Here is a 17,877-nt window from a genome sequence, read left to right on the forward strand (position 1 = left end):
AGAGAGCTCAGCCGAACGCACTGGCTATTGTACAGCACGCGACCAAACAGGCGCACGCGTCTAAAAAAATACAATACAAAAATTTTTCGGGAGTACCACAGGGGTGCGTTATTGGACCGGTGTTTTTTGTATCGGAAATAAAGAAGATTATTGGTGAAAAGCGTGATTTTACAAGTGATTTATTTAGTTCATTGCATGCAGATGCTGTTTGGTGAGTGATTTTGTAATATTTCTCTTTGAATGCTCTATTGTTTTAAGGCGGGAGGTCTTTTTTTTCAACCGGTATCAGTGGTGCTTTCATCTCCGTTTGTTTTATTTTATTTATAAGTTTATCATGTTCTAATTAAAGAGCAGTAAATGTGTTAATGGTTGCTGTAAAGTTTTACGAGTTTTCGCTTGAAATGTAAATTTTATCGTCCGAGATGGTAGAACGGGTGCGTAATGCATGTACTTGAACTTTTGTTCGCCAGTGTTTTGTTTACTTCGGGTTTATTATCTAGATAGGAAGATAACTACGCTTGGTTTAGTTTGTGGATGAAATTCTTGTAAACTATCCAAGTTTTTTCCTCATGATTATGGAGTCATTAGAAAATATTCTTTGATTTCAAAAATAGTGTTACTTTTACATTTTCTATTGAAGGCAAATCAATTACTTTAGGTTTTTAACCTGAGTCTTTTAAAAAAATGTTTTAAAGTTATCTTAATTTTGAAGATCGTTTATCTATTCTTTTGTTTGGTTTTAAAAAATTTACAATGTTATTTTATCTTGCTGTTTTCATATCTTATCAGATAATGTTAGAAATTTAATTTATAATTTATCATAGATAAAATGCGTGTTTTATAATTGCGGTAGCTACTTTATACTCCGATTGTTAAGTCTATAAATTATTGGGTATAGAATAGAATATATTTATTTGAAACAAATGAAGACCGAACGTATGGATTGTTTGAAAGAGGATGTTTAAAGGAGTGAATGACGGCTGATAGAGATGTATGGAAGAACAAGCTGTATCGACCTTCAGTAGGACAAATAACTATTAAGACAAGCGATTCGCAATTGTTTTATTAATTCAATTGTTTTTTTTTTAAAATAAACATGGCATGATATTAGAGTCAATAATTGATTACCAATAATATTTTGCCTCGCCCAAGAATTAAATCGAGTCAGTATAAAAGCTTAATAACTACTGTACTTCTTATTATGTGTACCAGTTTTAGTTGAACATATAATTGGCAAGAATACGGTACAAATTCGTGAAAACGTTTACAAGGAAATGTTCTCGTTCCGTTTTGCAAATGTCACAGAAAGTCGTTACACTTCACAAATATTATTTTGGATAATCTACAATTTGCGATGTCAATTTTTTATTTCTTAATATATAAGTTTAATAATGGAAACAATGTGTTTATTATTCAGATATTAGGAAGATATCATATATACAATTTAAAATCGTTAGCAACTTAATGATCAAATATTTGATAATAATAACCTAAAGTCTTGATATTTTTCTGACGCAAAAATAATGCGTATTCAGTTTTTTTACGGACATTTTAGTTGTAATGCTAAATAGAATGTTTTGAGGTTAAGTTTAACGTGGATTTATAAATAAGGAAATATTTCTTTGTCATCAATATTGAGATTCGATTTAGGAAAAAAATCCAGAATTTTTTGACGTCACGTTAGATATATAAAAGTTCGGATTTTCACAACTCGGTCAGCGCCCAGGTCACCTAGTATTAATTTCAATAGTTTACTTGCTATATTTTCATGTTCTTTTTGACTTTTTTTTAGACACATCGCATCTTTTTAAACATCTCAAACCGATTTGTTATTCTTCGATTTTAATTCATTTGTTTTAGCGATCGTCATTTTTTTTCATAAATCTGTTTTTGACATTTGTTGAAAAACAAACGTAAGGATTTTTTTTTTTACAACCAATGGGTTAATAAAATGTGTGTTTTTTTCATTTATTGATTATTAAAAGAATGTAGAACTAATAAGTATGTTGAAACTATAAGATGTTTAAACTGAGAATTTGCTCTGTACAAATATTATCATTTTTATCTACCGTGTTATAGTTTTTTAAACAATGTGATTGCGCTGAGCCGGAGCGGTTCAAATATTTAACTGGTACCAGTTTAACTGTTATTCGAGTCACCGTCCAGTTATAATTATGCGTCAAACTGAACGCTGTTATGCAATCTATACTATTATAATAAAGCGTAAACACACACTTATTTGTTGCCTAAGATGTCAGCAATTACAGCAAATTTTTGAATCATTATTTTTTTAAATAAAAAGCCCTACATTTGCGTCACGCTTTAGACTATATATTTTACCGCCATTAAACTTAGGGGGTAAATATTTTGGATAAATACTCTAATGTGGGAAAGAGGCCATAAGTTGCTGCCAACATCAAGGAAGCAAGATTGTCTTCATGTCATGTCATTTTGACATTTGTAATTGATAATTTGACAAATGTAAACAACAAAATATTTTTTTTATAATTTCATGCGAATGAAGTCGCACGGGAACAGCTAGTTAATACACTACGTTGTTTTAAAGTAGTTTAAAAGCTTTGGATTTTCCAATCTGCGTTTTACAGTACCTTAGGGACGGTCGACACATACATCTCTTTTAGCCGTTATATCTGAATTCACTCCCTTAAGCATATCCTCTTTCACACAATCCATAAATACTCCGGTCTTCCTCCACCTTTGTACTTTGTATCTAATATTTTTAAATACTTTCTTGTTTATAAGATTACTAGCTTTCGCTGGCGATTCCGGTTGGAATAAAAAAAACTGAGTAGTCTATGTGTTCTTTCAGATTATCCTCTACATCTATACTAATTTTCATCGAGATCCGTTCAGTTGTTTAGGCTACAAACTCTAACAAACATCCATCCATCTACACTTTCGCATTTATAATATTAGTATGATAAACTCGCCGTATATGTCTGTTATTACGCTTATTAAATTATGGATTGTCTTTGAGGAAAATAAACACGGATTTAATATTTAGGTTGTTTTTGAATATTATTGTTAAATGTGAAATATTGTTATTGTGAGTTAAGTTTACGTAAAATTATTTATTTATTTTAAACAAGCTGTCCACGCAATATTAAGATAACAAGTAGCCTATAATATGCCCGTCTATGTCAGCTACCATTCAGTGAAAGTTCGGTCAAAATCGGTCCAGCCGTTTTGGAGATTACCCGGAACAAACGCGGCTTGCGGACAGACAGACAGACAAAAAAATTAAATGCGATTTTCGTTATCCGCAACGCAAATACATCATCCTTTCGAAATCTGGAAATTTCTTTTGATATTACAAACAGACACTCCCATTTTATCTATACTATAAGATTTGGATTTTTGTATTTATTCGATTCACGTAAAAATTACTGGGTCGATTTCAAAAATTCTTTCACTATTAAAAAGGTAATTTATCTGTGTGTAACATAGGCTACATTTTTTATTATTTTATAATTTCACGCGGCCGAATTCGCGAGCAACAGCTAGTAAATTATATAGTGCAGGAGTCAAAGCTCTCATGAAATGTATATTTTTAAAGTGAAATAATAAAGGATTATTATTATATACCTACGCTTCTATTCTATTATAAATATCATATTCTGAACGATCATAATTATATCTCTATGATTTCTTTGATAAACCTAGTTCGTTGTAAATTCTGCAATATGCAAAAACGCCTCAACCAATGCGGTATACGATTTGTTACATCCATACATGCATCCATCATTCTGACAGCGACTCGATTAAACTAATGCTTTGATGATAATACGATAACTGAACATTATTTTACTTAGTAAATCTTCGTATTCCTTATAACGATTAAGTATTTAAAAAGAACGGACGCACCGTTAACTAAATTATTAAAAAATTAGCTGTTCCCGTGCGACTTCATCCGCATGAATTATGAAAATTTTATTTTATTGTTCACATTTGTCAAATTATCAATTGCAAATGTCAAAATGACGACATGACAAACCATGGCAACCTTGTTATCTTGATGTTGGCAGCAACTTATGGTCTCTTTCCCACATTAGGGTTTTCATCCAAAATATTAACCCCCTAAGTTTAATGGCGTGAAAATGTGTCGTGGTGTCGTGTGAAACGTGTTACTATCATAATAAAGTTTGTGTTTACGCTTTATTATGATAGTATAGATAGATTTAATAGTTACAGGGAGGTTATGAAGACATACCGAGTAAAGTAACATTCAAACATTAGTATAAATAATAAAAATAGTAACGAAATGGGATTTTAATCGTATTTATACGGTGTACTGATTTAAATAATTATGGTCAACCTAGTGACTGGCTATAAAGGCCGGGACAATTTCATCCAATCAAATAACGAGAACAATTTAAGTGATCGAAATTCTTCTAATCATTGACGAGTTTAATATCGAATAATATTTCATACTTGTTCGTTGTCTTTGACGTTTGATCATCGAGCAATAATAAAGATTTAATTTTTGAACTATGTCACGGAACAATTGTGAATTTCGTCTGTTTACGAACTAGATATCATTGTCTTGGATGGATGTCTGTTAGTTTGTAGCCTATTGATTAATGGATCTTGATGAAAGGCATAAATGTAGAGGATAGTCTGGAAGAACACATGCTATTGACTTTTGTTTTTTAATACCACGCGGACAGAATCGCGGGCGAATGCTAGTATTCTAATAAAGTGTGGGTGTAAATCTGTAGTCATGATTTTTATGCTATTTTAATAGAAAAAAAGGCCACAAATCTCTATAATTCTTTAATCAGACAAGTATAATAGTTTTCATATATTTTAGTGGACAAAATGGAACACAATTTTAAAGGTAACCTTAGAAGACTTTGAGACGGCAAGATATTTGAAAAGGGTTATACGTCTTTTTGTATTGACTTTTCGATTGTTTCATTTGTTGAAATTTATTCCATTATTTTTTTACATTTACTAGATGTCTTACTTCTAACTAATATTATAAATGCAAAAGTTTAGATGGATGGATGTTTGTTAGAGTCTGTAGTCTAAACGGCTGAACGGATCTCGATTAAATTTGGCATACACGTAGAGGATAGTGTGGAAGAACACATAGGCTATTCAATTTTGATTCTTTGAGTTCCACGTGGACTGAGTCGCGGGCAAAAGGTAGGTGACTTTATTAGGTTACTGACAATTTCATCAATTAGACAGTTTTCTCTTTAAAAGTTCGGTTTCTATTTTGGGACGTTAATTGATTTCCTGTTTCTGCTGTTCTGTATTTGGTCTGATTGTGTTTTGTCACTTTATTCGTTAGTATAGATATTAACGTGTGTTTACATTGTACAAAACGTTGCTCTTTGCAAAGCAGATTTAAACGCGCCTTTTTTTATTAAGACTGGAACTTTTGTCTACAATTCTTTGTTATTTAAATTTTTAATTTATATTTCATTCTTGTTGCTATTTTACGCTTGAATAAACTTTTTGGATACGCCTATTCGTTACAGCTTTAAGTTTAAGTACTGGAAACATAAATTTATCTTACTAATATTTTTTTGTTAATTAGTTACAGCTGAGATAGTAAAAAATCGTTGAAAAAGTGTTTTTAAATTATCATTTTTTGTTACGATCCATTTTCCCATAACTACAATAAATTTATAATCTTTAAAAACGATTCTTTATAAATTAATAAATTTATTTTCTTAACACGCACAAAATAACCCTATTATTCAATTAAAACAATAAAAAGGAACTAAACAAATATGCTTCGTCATCGAAAGTGTCGCCATCTATTATCCAATAGACGATAACATATCGACATCCAGTTTAAAAACAATTTGGGGCAGTTAGGTTGTAATTACTGAGATAAACGGAGCCATTGGCCACTGTTAATTGACTCAGAGCAGGCGCCACTTACGATAGACAACAAATTCTATATATAATTACACTAAAATACTGAAATGATACTAATATTATAAATGCGAAAGTTTAAATGGATGGATGGATCGATGGATCGATGGATGGATGGATGGATGTTTGTTAAAGTTTGTAGCCTAAACGGCTGAAATTTCGATGAAATTTGGCATAGATGTAGAGGATAGTCTGGAAGAACACATAGGCTGTTCACTTTTGTTTTTTTTTAATTCCACGCGGACGGAGTCGCGGGCGAAAGCTAGTAATAAATAATCCTATTATACTAAAATAAGGCCTTTATAGAACACTATCTCTTGCTCGTGACCTGCGTAAAATTAAGAAAAAAAACATAGCCTATGTTACTCACAGATAAATTACCTTTCTAATGGTGAAAGAATTTTTAAAATCGGCCCAATAGTTTTTGTGTGAATCAAATACATACAAAAAACGAAAAATACAAATCATTCTTCTTTATAATATTGGTACAGATATAGTTTTGGATTTGTATTCGAGATAGGCATGTTAACGTATACAATATCTCCAATGTCGATACAGATAATAAAATAGAAAAAAAAATCAGTCTCAAAACATTTAAGCGTCAAAGATTTTCTCCTTTATGTTATTCTTTAAAATATTTAATTTTAATAATATAACAGTTTTTATTACATTAAACATGCATTTGTCTTTTTAATATTAAAACAGAAATAAGATTCAATTACATTAAATTTGAGGTTATTCTAAGTGTCAATCACTTTTAAAAAAATATCAAGACAAAGGCACTAATAAAATCAACAGTGCGGATCGAAATTGGAATTAAAAAGAAATTAAAAAAATAAAAATGGATTCGTTGACTTATAAAAAAAACAAAAGCGCCACATGACTTACGTCGCCATGACCCTATAACACATTCGAGTGTGATGGTATGTGAACTTTGTATTAGCCGCCATATTGGTATTTGTTAGAATCTTTCACAAATATGTTAAAAAATTAACTTTCTAGGTTATCTAAAATATGAAAATGAATATTTAAGAAACAAATATTAATTAAAGACGAGATGAGCAGTAAATGATATTTAAAAGTGTTTCATTTGACTTTTTAGTTTTGTTTACTATCTGTAAATAATTGCGATGTATTTCAAATTCATTTTATTCCAAGAATTAAAGATAATAACCTGCTATAAAAGCATAAACGGGTGCATATTGTCTTACAAAACATCAAAGTATTAAATTACGATACATCCATGCATTTAAATCAGTTCATAAATACAAAGGGACTTACAGATTCTGCCACAAAGTCATAGTCAAACAATCGCTTTTATCGTAAACACAATACTGACTCTATGGTTAATTATGACATTAAGCCGTAACATAAATGACAGAGATGGCCAGTAATCCTTACTGATTGAATAATAATATGGAAAATAATCTTTATTTATTATTAATAATATAAGATTATTAATATGTTTAGCTTAAGTATACTATGAGATTAAAAGATGGTATTACACGAGTCTTATTTCATCATCATCTCCTGCCTTATCCTACTCCCGTAGGGTAGGCACGCCGGGTTTTCGTCCTCCAAAGCACTCTATCATCCGTCATCTCAACCATCACTCCCTTCTTAATCATGTCACCTTTCACGCAATCCATCCATCTCTTTCTATGTCTACCTCTACCGGTGTACCTCCACATTGATAACTAACGTCCGTCTTGTTACATGCGGACCCGGTGAATCTGTAAATAACTCTTCAAGGCAAACAGTGGCCATTCAGTCACAAAAAAAAGTTACATGCGATTCATCCCTTCTTTTGACATGCCCATACCACTAACCTTTTACTCCTTATTTTCTCACACGAGTCTTATTTAATAACGTAAATACAGTGCGAGAGATAGTGTTTATGCATTAACTATATTATAGCTTAACTAAGCTTAGTTTTAACTTGAAAATGTTAAAACATCTAATAATGATCGGTTTCCTAGCTAAGTTTCACCCGTTAGTGTTTTTTGATCGATAAATTCATGAATTGCGTTTCCGTAGTACGTAACATGTTTTATTGTAGAAACATAGGCCATTCTAACAATTGCATCGCTAAGTAATGAAATAAGTTGAAACTTTAGAAACCCAGCATAAGTTAGGAACCTTTTTACTGAAAGTTGGAAATTAGAAGAATAGAATAACAAATGTTTTAAAAGGATATAATTAACTAACTTGAAACGGTCAAAATATTAGAAAAAAAAATGTCATTAGGCATTTTTGTTGATCCGAAAAGAATAGATAAAGACGTTGTTTTAAAACCCTTTTTAAATTTTTTTGTGTCTAGACAATGCATGAGACAAGACCGGGGCCTTTTTTATTCAAAACGTCTATGCTCTTTGTATTTTAAAAAGTTAAATTTTAGTGTCGTTGTTGTTTTGCTTCCGTATTTCAAGTGCATTTGTATTTTTAGGTTGGTAGTGTATATTATTTTTAAATCTACGAATTTATTTTTAATATTTTGAAAACATTTATATACAAACGATTAGATAGACAAATAAACAATTTAAAGTTTTTTTTTTAGTTGAATTATTTTTATTCTGTCATCATTTAAAAATGGAACGTTATCTTTTAAATGTTAAATGGCGTCCAATTTCATGTTAGTTCCGTCATTTAAGTTTCAGTAAACATTTGGATAAATTAGGCTTTGGAGCAAATATTTGCCAATCCTCTTAGGAAAAATAACCTAAAAGCCTCTATTTACGGAGCAAACAATCGAAACTTAAATCGGCCATTAAATGTACAAGGAATCGCAAATGGCACATCGCCAAATTTGGTTAACCATTTTGTTTACAATGTAAACAACTAAATGGGGTAAACAAAACCATTTGTAAATAATCTTACTAGATTATTATAAATGCGAAAGTTTATATGGATGTTTGTAAGAGTTTGTAACCCAAACTGCTGAACGGATCTTGATGAAATTTGGCATAGACGTAGAGGATAGTCTGGAAGAACACGTAGGTTACTTTATTTTGCTTTTTTTTAATTTAACGCATCCATAATTTATAATAAAAATAGGAGTCTTACGGCCGATGTGAAACAAATCTATACTAATATTATAAAGTACAAATATTTGTATTTTTGTATGTATTGAAATAACTTAAAAAACTACTAGCGTTTTCAAAAATTCTTTCGTCATTAGAAAGCTACGTTATCGTTGAGTAGCATAGGCTATATTATTATATTTAGCTTGGACGAAATAGCGAGGAACAGCTACTCTTAAATACAAATTCGATGTTTACAATCTGACAGAGAGAAAAATTGAGTTTGGAGTTTTAGCGTGGCGTAATACTGTTACGTTTTGTCGTTTCAGTATGTGGCTTAATCACTCTTTAATATGTTTGTCTAACTAAACGTATATTAATGAGTGAAGAAACATATTGTATAGACTCACTAGGTTAATGAGTTTGATAAATAATATATAGCAATTATTAATTACTGTTAATTTTTAGACCAAGTCAATGAATTTAATATTGAATGTTATTATCATCAACTTGCCCTTATCCCTTATGTAGGGTTTTCACAGTATGTCCTCTTCCATACATCTCTATCAGCCGTCATATCTGAATCCACTCCTTTCTTAAGCATATCCTGTTTCATACAATCCATCCATACTTTCTTCGGTCTTCTTCCTTTGTAGCCATCCACATTCATACTTATAATAATATTAAATGTTATAACAAATCATATTACGTAGTAACTTTTGACCGCGACTTTGTCCGCACGGATTAAAAAATCTTGGTCTTGAGTTCGAATCCCGCCATAACAATGTCATTTTTGAATTCCGAATTTATCATATTAAATAACTACTCGTTGCTCGCGACTTCGTCTGCGTGGAATAATAAAAAAATAAAAAAAACAATAGCCTATGTTACTCACAGTTAAATTACCTTTCTAACGGTGAAAGAATTTTTGAAATCGGCCCAGTAGTTTTTGAGTTATTTCAATACATATAAAAATACAAATCTTTCCTCTTTACAATATTAGTAAGGATAAGACCACGCTTTGACTTTAAAAACATAGGTCATTCAGATTTCTTTCATTCCGCTGTTATTCTCTCAGCTTCAAGTAACATATTTAATTACAAAATAACTTGTAGACATAGTTAAGTTCATTTCTCGCTTAGCTTCACGCCGACGTGACAAAAAGGTAAGGGTCTGTCATGCCGACTTCACGTCGCTGTCACGCTGCGCTCGTTGGTGACGTGACAAGCTTGAAATTAGCTGACAGGGTTAGTGCCACAGATGTTTCACTTGTGGTAATAAGACCGTTTAAATTTTAATTTAAGTACGACTACCATTTTACTTCTTACTAATATTATAAATGCGAAAGTTTTGATAGATGGAATTTTGTTGGAGTTTGTAGCCTAAACTACTGAACGGATGTTCATGAAATTTAGCACAGATGTAGAGAATAGTCTAGAAGAAAATATAGGCTACTTACTTTTGTGTTCTATAATTCCACGTGGACGGAGTCGCGAGCGAAAGCTAGTGTGTTATAAAAATATAATTGTTTCTAAAGAATATTAAATACAAGCAACTCGGGCAACTGCAGAAGAATTCGTCTATATATTTTCACGCTATTCAAGTTAGGGAGTAAATAATTTGGAAAAACCGTCAAGCGGAAAAATGTCTATCGATCTATTTCTTGTTTATGACTCTCCCTCAGCAGATTGGACCAGTGTCAAGTAAGCGGAAAACTGACACAAACATCAAAATACAAGGTTGTCATGGTAACGGTAATTGTTATCCAATGTCAAAGTCGTCTGTGCATTGGAATTTTGACATTTGCGATTAAGTATTTCACAATCGTAAACAATTAAATAAAGTGTACAATTTCATGCAGATGAAGCCGCACGGGAACAGCTCGTAGTTGTAAAAATTTGTTATATTTGATGTTTATTTATTAAAGGTGAAAACCGTAATAGTAACAAACAGATCAACGTGTCTGACAACATAATTGAATAATAAAAACTAAAAGACCACACACCATGAAAAACCACTATGACTATATTAAATTCAACTCTAAAACTAGACAGATAAGAACTATTTTACAATACAAAACATTTTCCAAAATGAACAAAACTCAATTCTAAAATCTATGAAAGTTAATTTTTTTGTTTTTGACAGAATTATTAGACATTATTTTATATGTCACGGCAATAAAGAAATGGAGATTAACTGATAAACAATATACAACTCTATTGCCTAGAAAATAAAGTTCAAAATTACTTTAGAAGTTTTAGTGAAAGAAATGACGTCGAGGGTGGTCCAATCTTAGAAATTGTCATTAAAAAGTTATAATTTTTAATCTTGATGACGTTTGTTTATTAATATTATTAACTACTAGCTTTTGCTCGCGACCCTGTCCGCGTGGTATTAAAAAAAAACAAAACCAAGTAGCCTATGTGTTCTTCCAGACTATCCTCTAAATGTATGCCAAATTTCATTGAGATCCGTTCAGCCGTTTAGGCTACAAACTCTAACAAACATCCATCTAAACTTTCACATTTATAATATTAGTAAGATTATGTCGCATTAATAATAAAATGCTGACAGTCATTTATAAAAGCTAGCTGGAGTTAGAAAAAATAAACAACTCAACTAGAATAAGTTATCCATACATTAAATAAAAACGAAAGGATTTTTGGAAAGATTTATCTTTGGTTTTCAGTATTGTAATAACTCAAAAACTACTGGACCGATTTAAAAAATTCTTTCACCATTAAAAAGCTACGTTATCATTGAGTAACATAGGCTATATATCACGCGAGCGAAGTCACAAGCAACAGCTAGTATAAGACAATTCTGATAGTTATCTGAGCGTAAAACGGGCGTTATATTTGTATTGTATTTGTTTAGGTTAATCTCATTTTAAAAGGAGGTGTATTGACCTGGGCGGCCATTTTGAAAGATTTCGATTAGTATAGAGTTTCCACATAGCGAATTTGCCGAGTTTTAAAATAGACAGACCGATTGCCAAACCATTGTTTATTATTAGATTCGTTTTGTTGCTTCTCTTTTTATATTAACCTACTCTTGATTTAACTATTGCCCGAATAATGATTGAGACATAAAATGCTATGAAGTTTTCGTATGATTTTATATGGCAGTAGCCGCCATCTTCGCACGTGTTCAATTTTGATACGTAAATGTGTTTATTTACATTAGAAATCTCTAAAATTATTACTGTATCATAGCATATTTTTCTTTTCTTATCTTACTAATATTATAAAGAAGAAAGATTTGTATTTTTGACCGACTGTATGTTTTTTTTTTTTTTTTTGTGTATTGAATTAACTCAGAAACTACAGAACCGATTTTAAAAATACTTTTATCGTTAGATAGGTGATTTGTGAGTCACATAAGCGTTTTTTTTTTAAATTTCGCGTTAAGTCGCGGGCAACAGCTAGTATAATGCATTAATATTTTTTTTTTGAATCACTGTACTCGTATATATTAAAAAACAGCATTCCATCCGTCGCGTTTCAATCGTACCGCTAATCGACGGAAGAGAAGCACAGAGAAGATATTTTCCCTTCCTAAGCGTCTACTTTCGGTCAATACTACTTCCCTATCCCATACTTCCCTTGTGGAAGAGGTACTTAGAATTACGTATTTAAAATTACTTTGTTATAAAAGGTCATACTTTTATAAAATAAGAAGCATGATGCTCATATCTCAGTAATTTTATTTCTGATAATCTCTTTCATTTAATAGCGACCAGTTTCACATGCTAATATTCATAAAACGGTTTTATTGGAGCATAAGAAACAAAGTGCGTAGCTCGTCCGCTATAAAACTGCATTAAAAATAGGCCTTCGCCCACCGGTCGGCATTAAGGCTGTAATTTGCGGACACCGCATCCGATCAGGGACGTATTCAGTTAATACATTTATAGCTGAATACGTCCCTCTAACTTGTACGTTTTATTAACTATACAAAGTATATCAGATTTACATTGATTAAGAATTAAAAAAGATGTTTGAAATTAAACTTATTTGTTCTGTTTCAGAAAATAAAAACAGTTCTTTACCTTTTGTATTTTTAAATAAATTTTTCTTGTTCAAGTTAACGAGTGACATTCATTTAAAACTAGCTATCGCCGTCGACTTCCTTCGCGTAGATTAAAAAAAAAAACAAAAGTAATTTGCCTTCCATATTATCCTCTACATTTATGAGAATTTTCAACGAGATTCAGCAGCTTAGGCTACAAATTTTAACAAACTATTAATTAAAACATTCACATATATAATACTAGTAAAATAAGTTAAGCAAGTTAATTAGAAATATATTTAAAACTAGCTTTGGCCAGCGACTTCATCCGCTCCCCTGCCTGCCTTATCCTACTCCCGTAGGGTCGACGCACCGGGTTTTCGTCCTCCAAAGCATTCTATCATCCGTCATCTCAGTCATCACTCCCTTCTTGATCATGTCAGACCGATTGTTTTGACAGACCGCCAGGTACCATCCTCACCATCTCGATGGATGGCATTCCACAACCGTGCGGTTTTCGCGGAACTTTCTGCCTCGCACAGCCGCGTTGTGGAACGGTCTGTCCTCGGCGGTATTTCCAAACCAATACGACTTAGGGTCCTTCAAGAAGCGAGCCTATCATTTCCTCAAAGGCCGGCAACGCATCTGTAGTTCCTCTGGTGTTATGGATGTCCATGGGCGTCGTTGACCACCTTGGTGTTCACGCCACTCGTTTGCCCCCTTTTTTTGTATAAAAAAAAATGTCACCTTTCACACAATCCGTCCATCTCTTTCTAGGTCTACCTATACCGATGTACCCCTCCACATTCATAACTAACATACTTCTTGTTACATGCGATTCATCCGCGTGGTATTAAAAATAAGAAAAGTAATTAGCCTATGTGTTCTACCAAATTACCATCAGCATCAATGCTTCATCGATATCCGTTCAGCAGTTTAGGCTACAAAGTATAACAAACATCCATCCATCCAAACTTTCGCATTTATATTAGTAAGATTGCATTAACCATATCAAAGCGTTAGCTCAGTTGAACAGGTTTACTTTTGAAATTTTAAATAGACTGCGCCAGATGTCCGCGCATCCAACTTGCGTAACAGAATGTGTAGCTATTACTCACTGCGTAAATATAATAATAAATATATCGAATTAAACTATCTAAAATAAACATAGACAACGTTCTTACATTTACACCTTAATTTTACGCTTTTTATAGTCAATTTTACTCTTTATCATCAACTTGCCCTTATCCCTAAGGAGGGTCGGCACAGTATGTTCTGCTCTTCCATTTCTATCAGCTGTCATATCGGAATCCACTACCTTCTTAAGCACATCTTTCACACAATCTATCCATACTTTCTTCGGACTTCCTCTTCCTTACACTTAATCATAACAATTTCTGGTTTATGTCTCCATCCTCTCGTCGCGTAACATGTTCATTTCCAGTCAATATTACTCTTAAAAATAGTATAAACTAGCGATAGTCTACGGTTTTAGCGCGAAATTAATAAAAATAATTTTATTAACTTATAATATGGCCAAATACAGCTACCATCCAGTCAAAGACTCGTCAAAATTGGTCCACCCGTGCCGTAAATTGCCCGGAACAAATGCGGTTTGAAAGAAAACATAAATGTTATCTGGAATGAATTAAGTTTGTTTTTAATTCTAGTTCAGAAGCAACAGTATAGTATTGGGTTATGAGAAATAAATGTATTTCGAAACATAACCTCATTTAATATAAGATAAAAATTTACTAGTAAACAAAGGTCAGTGCTCGACCTCAACGTACCACAGATTTCCTGGACACAAGACCTTGTGTACTTAATTTTCCTCAATGAATATTGAACTTTGACGCGTCTGATAAACACGGTCTTATATGTCTATGGTATGTTACATCCTTGGAACGATTTTAAATTTAAGGAAATGAGAAGAGGAAGTTGATTTCGAGAAGGAAAAGGACGTATGCTACTCATTCTGTGCGTCGTATCTAGGCAACAATATAATTACGGATTAGACATCCGGCAACTCCTGAGTGCTCTTTTGCCGCCTTATAATGTAAAAAAAAATGAAAAATTTATCACGTTCACGTTCAACTCGCTTTGCCCCCGATTCTGTCCGCGTGGAATTAAAAAACTTAATAGTTTATGTGTTCTTGTAGACTATGTACTACATGTACAAATTTCAGCGACATCTTTTGGTCAGTTTTGGTGATATGTAGTAACAAACATTCATCCATCTTAAATGTATATTAGTAAAATCTAAACAAAGTATAGTTACGTAGCTTCTCGTGTATTCTTCTTAAAGTGCCATCTTTCGAAGTTCGGCGATCATTAGGGCGACTTTCGTTCTTGATACCGCTCTGAAAAGTGAACGGGTGCTCTTTCCATACCACTGGCGTAGGTTTTTGAACCAGGACGTTCTTCGACCTACACTTCGCTTTCTGTGGATCTTGCCTTGTACGATGTGCTGCAGTAGTGTATTAAAAGATAGTAATTGTTTCTTGCCAGTTAATTCAATATCCAACACTACTTTACTATATTTAAACTGTTGACTTTATCTCAGTTGACAGAATGATATAGGAACCAAAGTATTTATGTATAGTCTGATCGTGAAAGCGTGGTCGATCTGTCCTTCGAAAGCGGCGAGTTGCCTGGGTGACGGACACACGGATAAACAACGCCACTCAAAGTTTATTTTGATTAAGAGGTATCCAAGACCCTCAATAGATATTGCTCGCGACTTCACCTGCGTGGCATTAACAATAATAAAAAATGTAGCCTATGTTACTTACTGATAACGTAGCTTTTTAATAGTTAAAAAATTTTACATTCGGCCAAGTGGTTTTTGATTTATTTCAATACATAAAAAAATTCAAATCTTTATAATATTATAAAAAAATATTCTTCATCTAACAGTTTGAGAAGCATTGTACACAGTAGCAAAGTTGTACAAAATCAGGTCTAATGCTATAGAAACAATGTGGCCAAGCCTTGTCTTTGCAAATAACTGAAGACTTGCGAAACAGTTTCTTAGAATTATTTTATAGAACGCAGTTAAGAAATGGGCTTGAATCTGGACGTTTTTTCCGACGTTAGTTAACAAATATTTATACACAGGATGATGTTTACGGATCACAAACTATAAGACCTCAATAGCTATCATTTTTCACAAAAAAACTTTAAAACTACATGAAATCGAGCAGCATACTTTGTCCTGTGTAGCTATTAATGTCCTCCACAAAACTTGCGATCCGCACGTTAAGAATCATTCTGTATATGTGAAGAAATTCAAAGATTTTTAAAGACAATTTAATTTGGGTTAGCGTGGTTGTTTACTTTAGTCAACCTGTAGGCTGGGTGACCATTGATATGGTGTTGATTTTGCAAGATTGGTATTCAATAATGCAAACGTCTTGGTGGTCAGTACGCAACCTATTCGGCTGTATTCATACTACTTGTCAGCCAAGGAGGTTGTATTTTGCACTGAACAAGTATGCCAATTAAAAACAAAAATTAGAACCTAAATGACTTTTTATTTCAACGTACTCGATCGATAAGTGAACTATTGAAAAATTGAATTGTAATTTTAAACAATAGTTTAAAAGAACAAAAAAGTTCTCTTTATCTTATGTCGTTAATGAATCTCGTAAAGTTGATAAAGTTTTTTTTAAATACATTGTTCTAACTATGATTCACTTATTATTGTGAAAATATCGACTTATTTATAATCTTTACTGATTTTAAAAAGAAAATATCTATTTTTTTTATAGGGATTTTCGTTGCATAGAACATGTCAGGTCCATAACTTTATACAAAGTATTTTAACCATATAATTACAAGAAAAGAAAAAGAAAATAAAAAACTATAAAAAGAACATTTTAATATTTTAATGTTGCAAATAATCCCAAGGTCACAGAGGTCATTTATTACAATTTTTTTTTAATTCTGCGCGTACAAATTAAACCTTCGCCTAAAATATGCAAATAATTATATTACTCGCAATGACGTAATAAGATTCAAGCGATCCCAGGTCTTTTATATTGTCTAGGCTATGACAATTTAATTTTTTAATCTTGACAATATTAAAAACAGATGAAAATCGTAATTGTCATACAAATTTAAACCGCATTTGTTCTCAAGTAATTTACATAAACTATAGGATACACGCATTTAATGGGTTAAAACAATGATTGCTTACAGATTTATGTTCGCCTAGTCACACACTAGTATATTATCCCAACTCCGCCCACGTTTGTACATTAAATATTTACTTGATAAATGTTGACCATTAATAGTGTCAAAGTGATTTGCACGACATCTATCTGATTGAATATGAGTCATTTTGGCGCCGTATTTATGTAGGAACTAGCTGTTGCCGCTTTGTTCGCGTGGTATTAGAAAACATACGAACTATATAATTACTAAAAAGCTACGTATCCCTCGGGAACCGGACATTTCTCGGGGATGAACCTTATCCCATGTACTCCAGATTTTTTATATCTGTGCCAAATTTCAATAAGATATGTTGAACCGTTGCATAATTAAAAAACTAAATTAATGAATCCCATGGGAACCGTAACTATTCCCGGGATAAAAAGTAGCCTATGTGTTCTTCCAGATTATGCTCTACATCTGTGCCAAATTTCATGGAGATCTGTTCAGCCGTTTAGGCTACAAACGCTAACAAACAACTGTTATGTCTCACTTTGATTCCTATGAGCTAATAATGTTTAGTTGTGCAACTAAACAGTTGAGCTGCGAAACATTCGACAATCGCACAACAGTCGTGCGATAGTTTAGTTAAAGATCCACTCTTAGTAGAGTATTTTATCTACTAAACTACTAACCTCATCACCAGCTCAGTTTACGTCCCCACCGAGGGGCTCGGTAAGAGTGACTAGGTCATAGTCAACCACGCTGGCACGGTGGGGGTTGG

The 17,877-nt window shown here is 32.4% G+C and overlaps 1 protein-coding gene across 1 annotated transcript in view; it reads left to right on the plus strand.

Moving 5' to 3' along the window:
* LOC106103204 (facilitated trehalose transporter Tret1-like) overlaps positions 1-17,877 on the plus strand; it is a 61,007-nt gene continuing 43,130 nt past the window's right edge. Inside the window, exon 1 of the mRNA XM_013282894.1 lies at positions 1-211. The gene's annotated coding sequence lies outside the window, so the exon portion shown is untranslated. The remainder of the gene's footprint in view (positions 212-17,877) is intronic.

This window comes from Papilio polytes, unplaced genomic scaffold (genome assembly GCF_000836215.1).
Source record: "Papilio polytes unplaced genomic scaffold, Ppol_1.0 DF823835.1, whole genome shotgun sequence".
Classification (NCBI taxonomy): Eukaryota; Metazoa; Arthropoda; class Insecta; order Lepidoptera; family Papilionidae; genus Papilio; species Papilio polytes.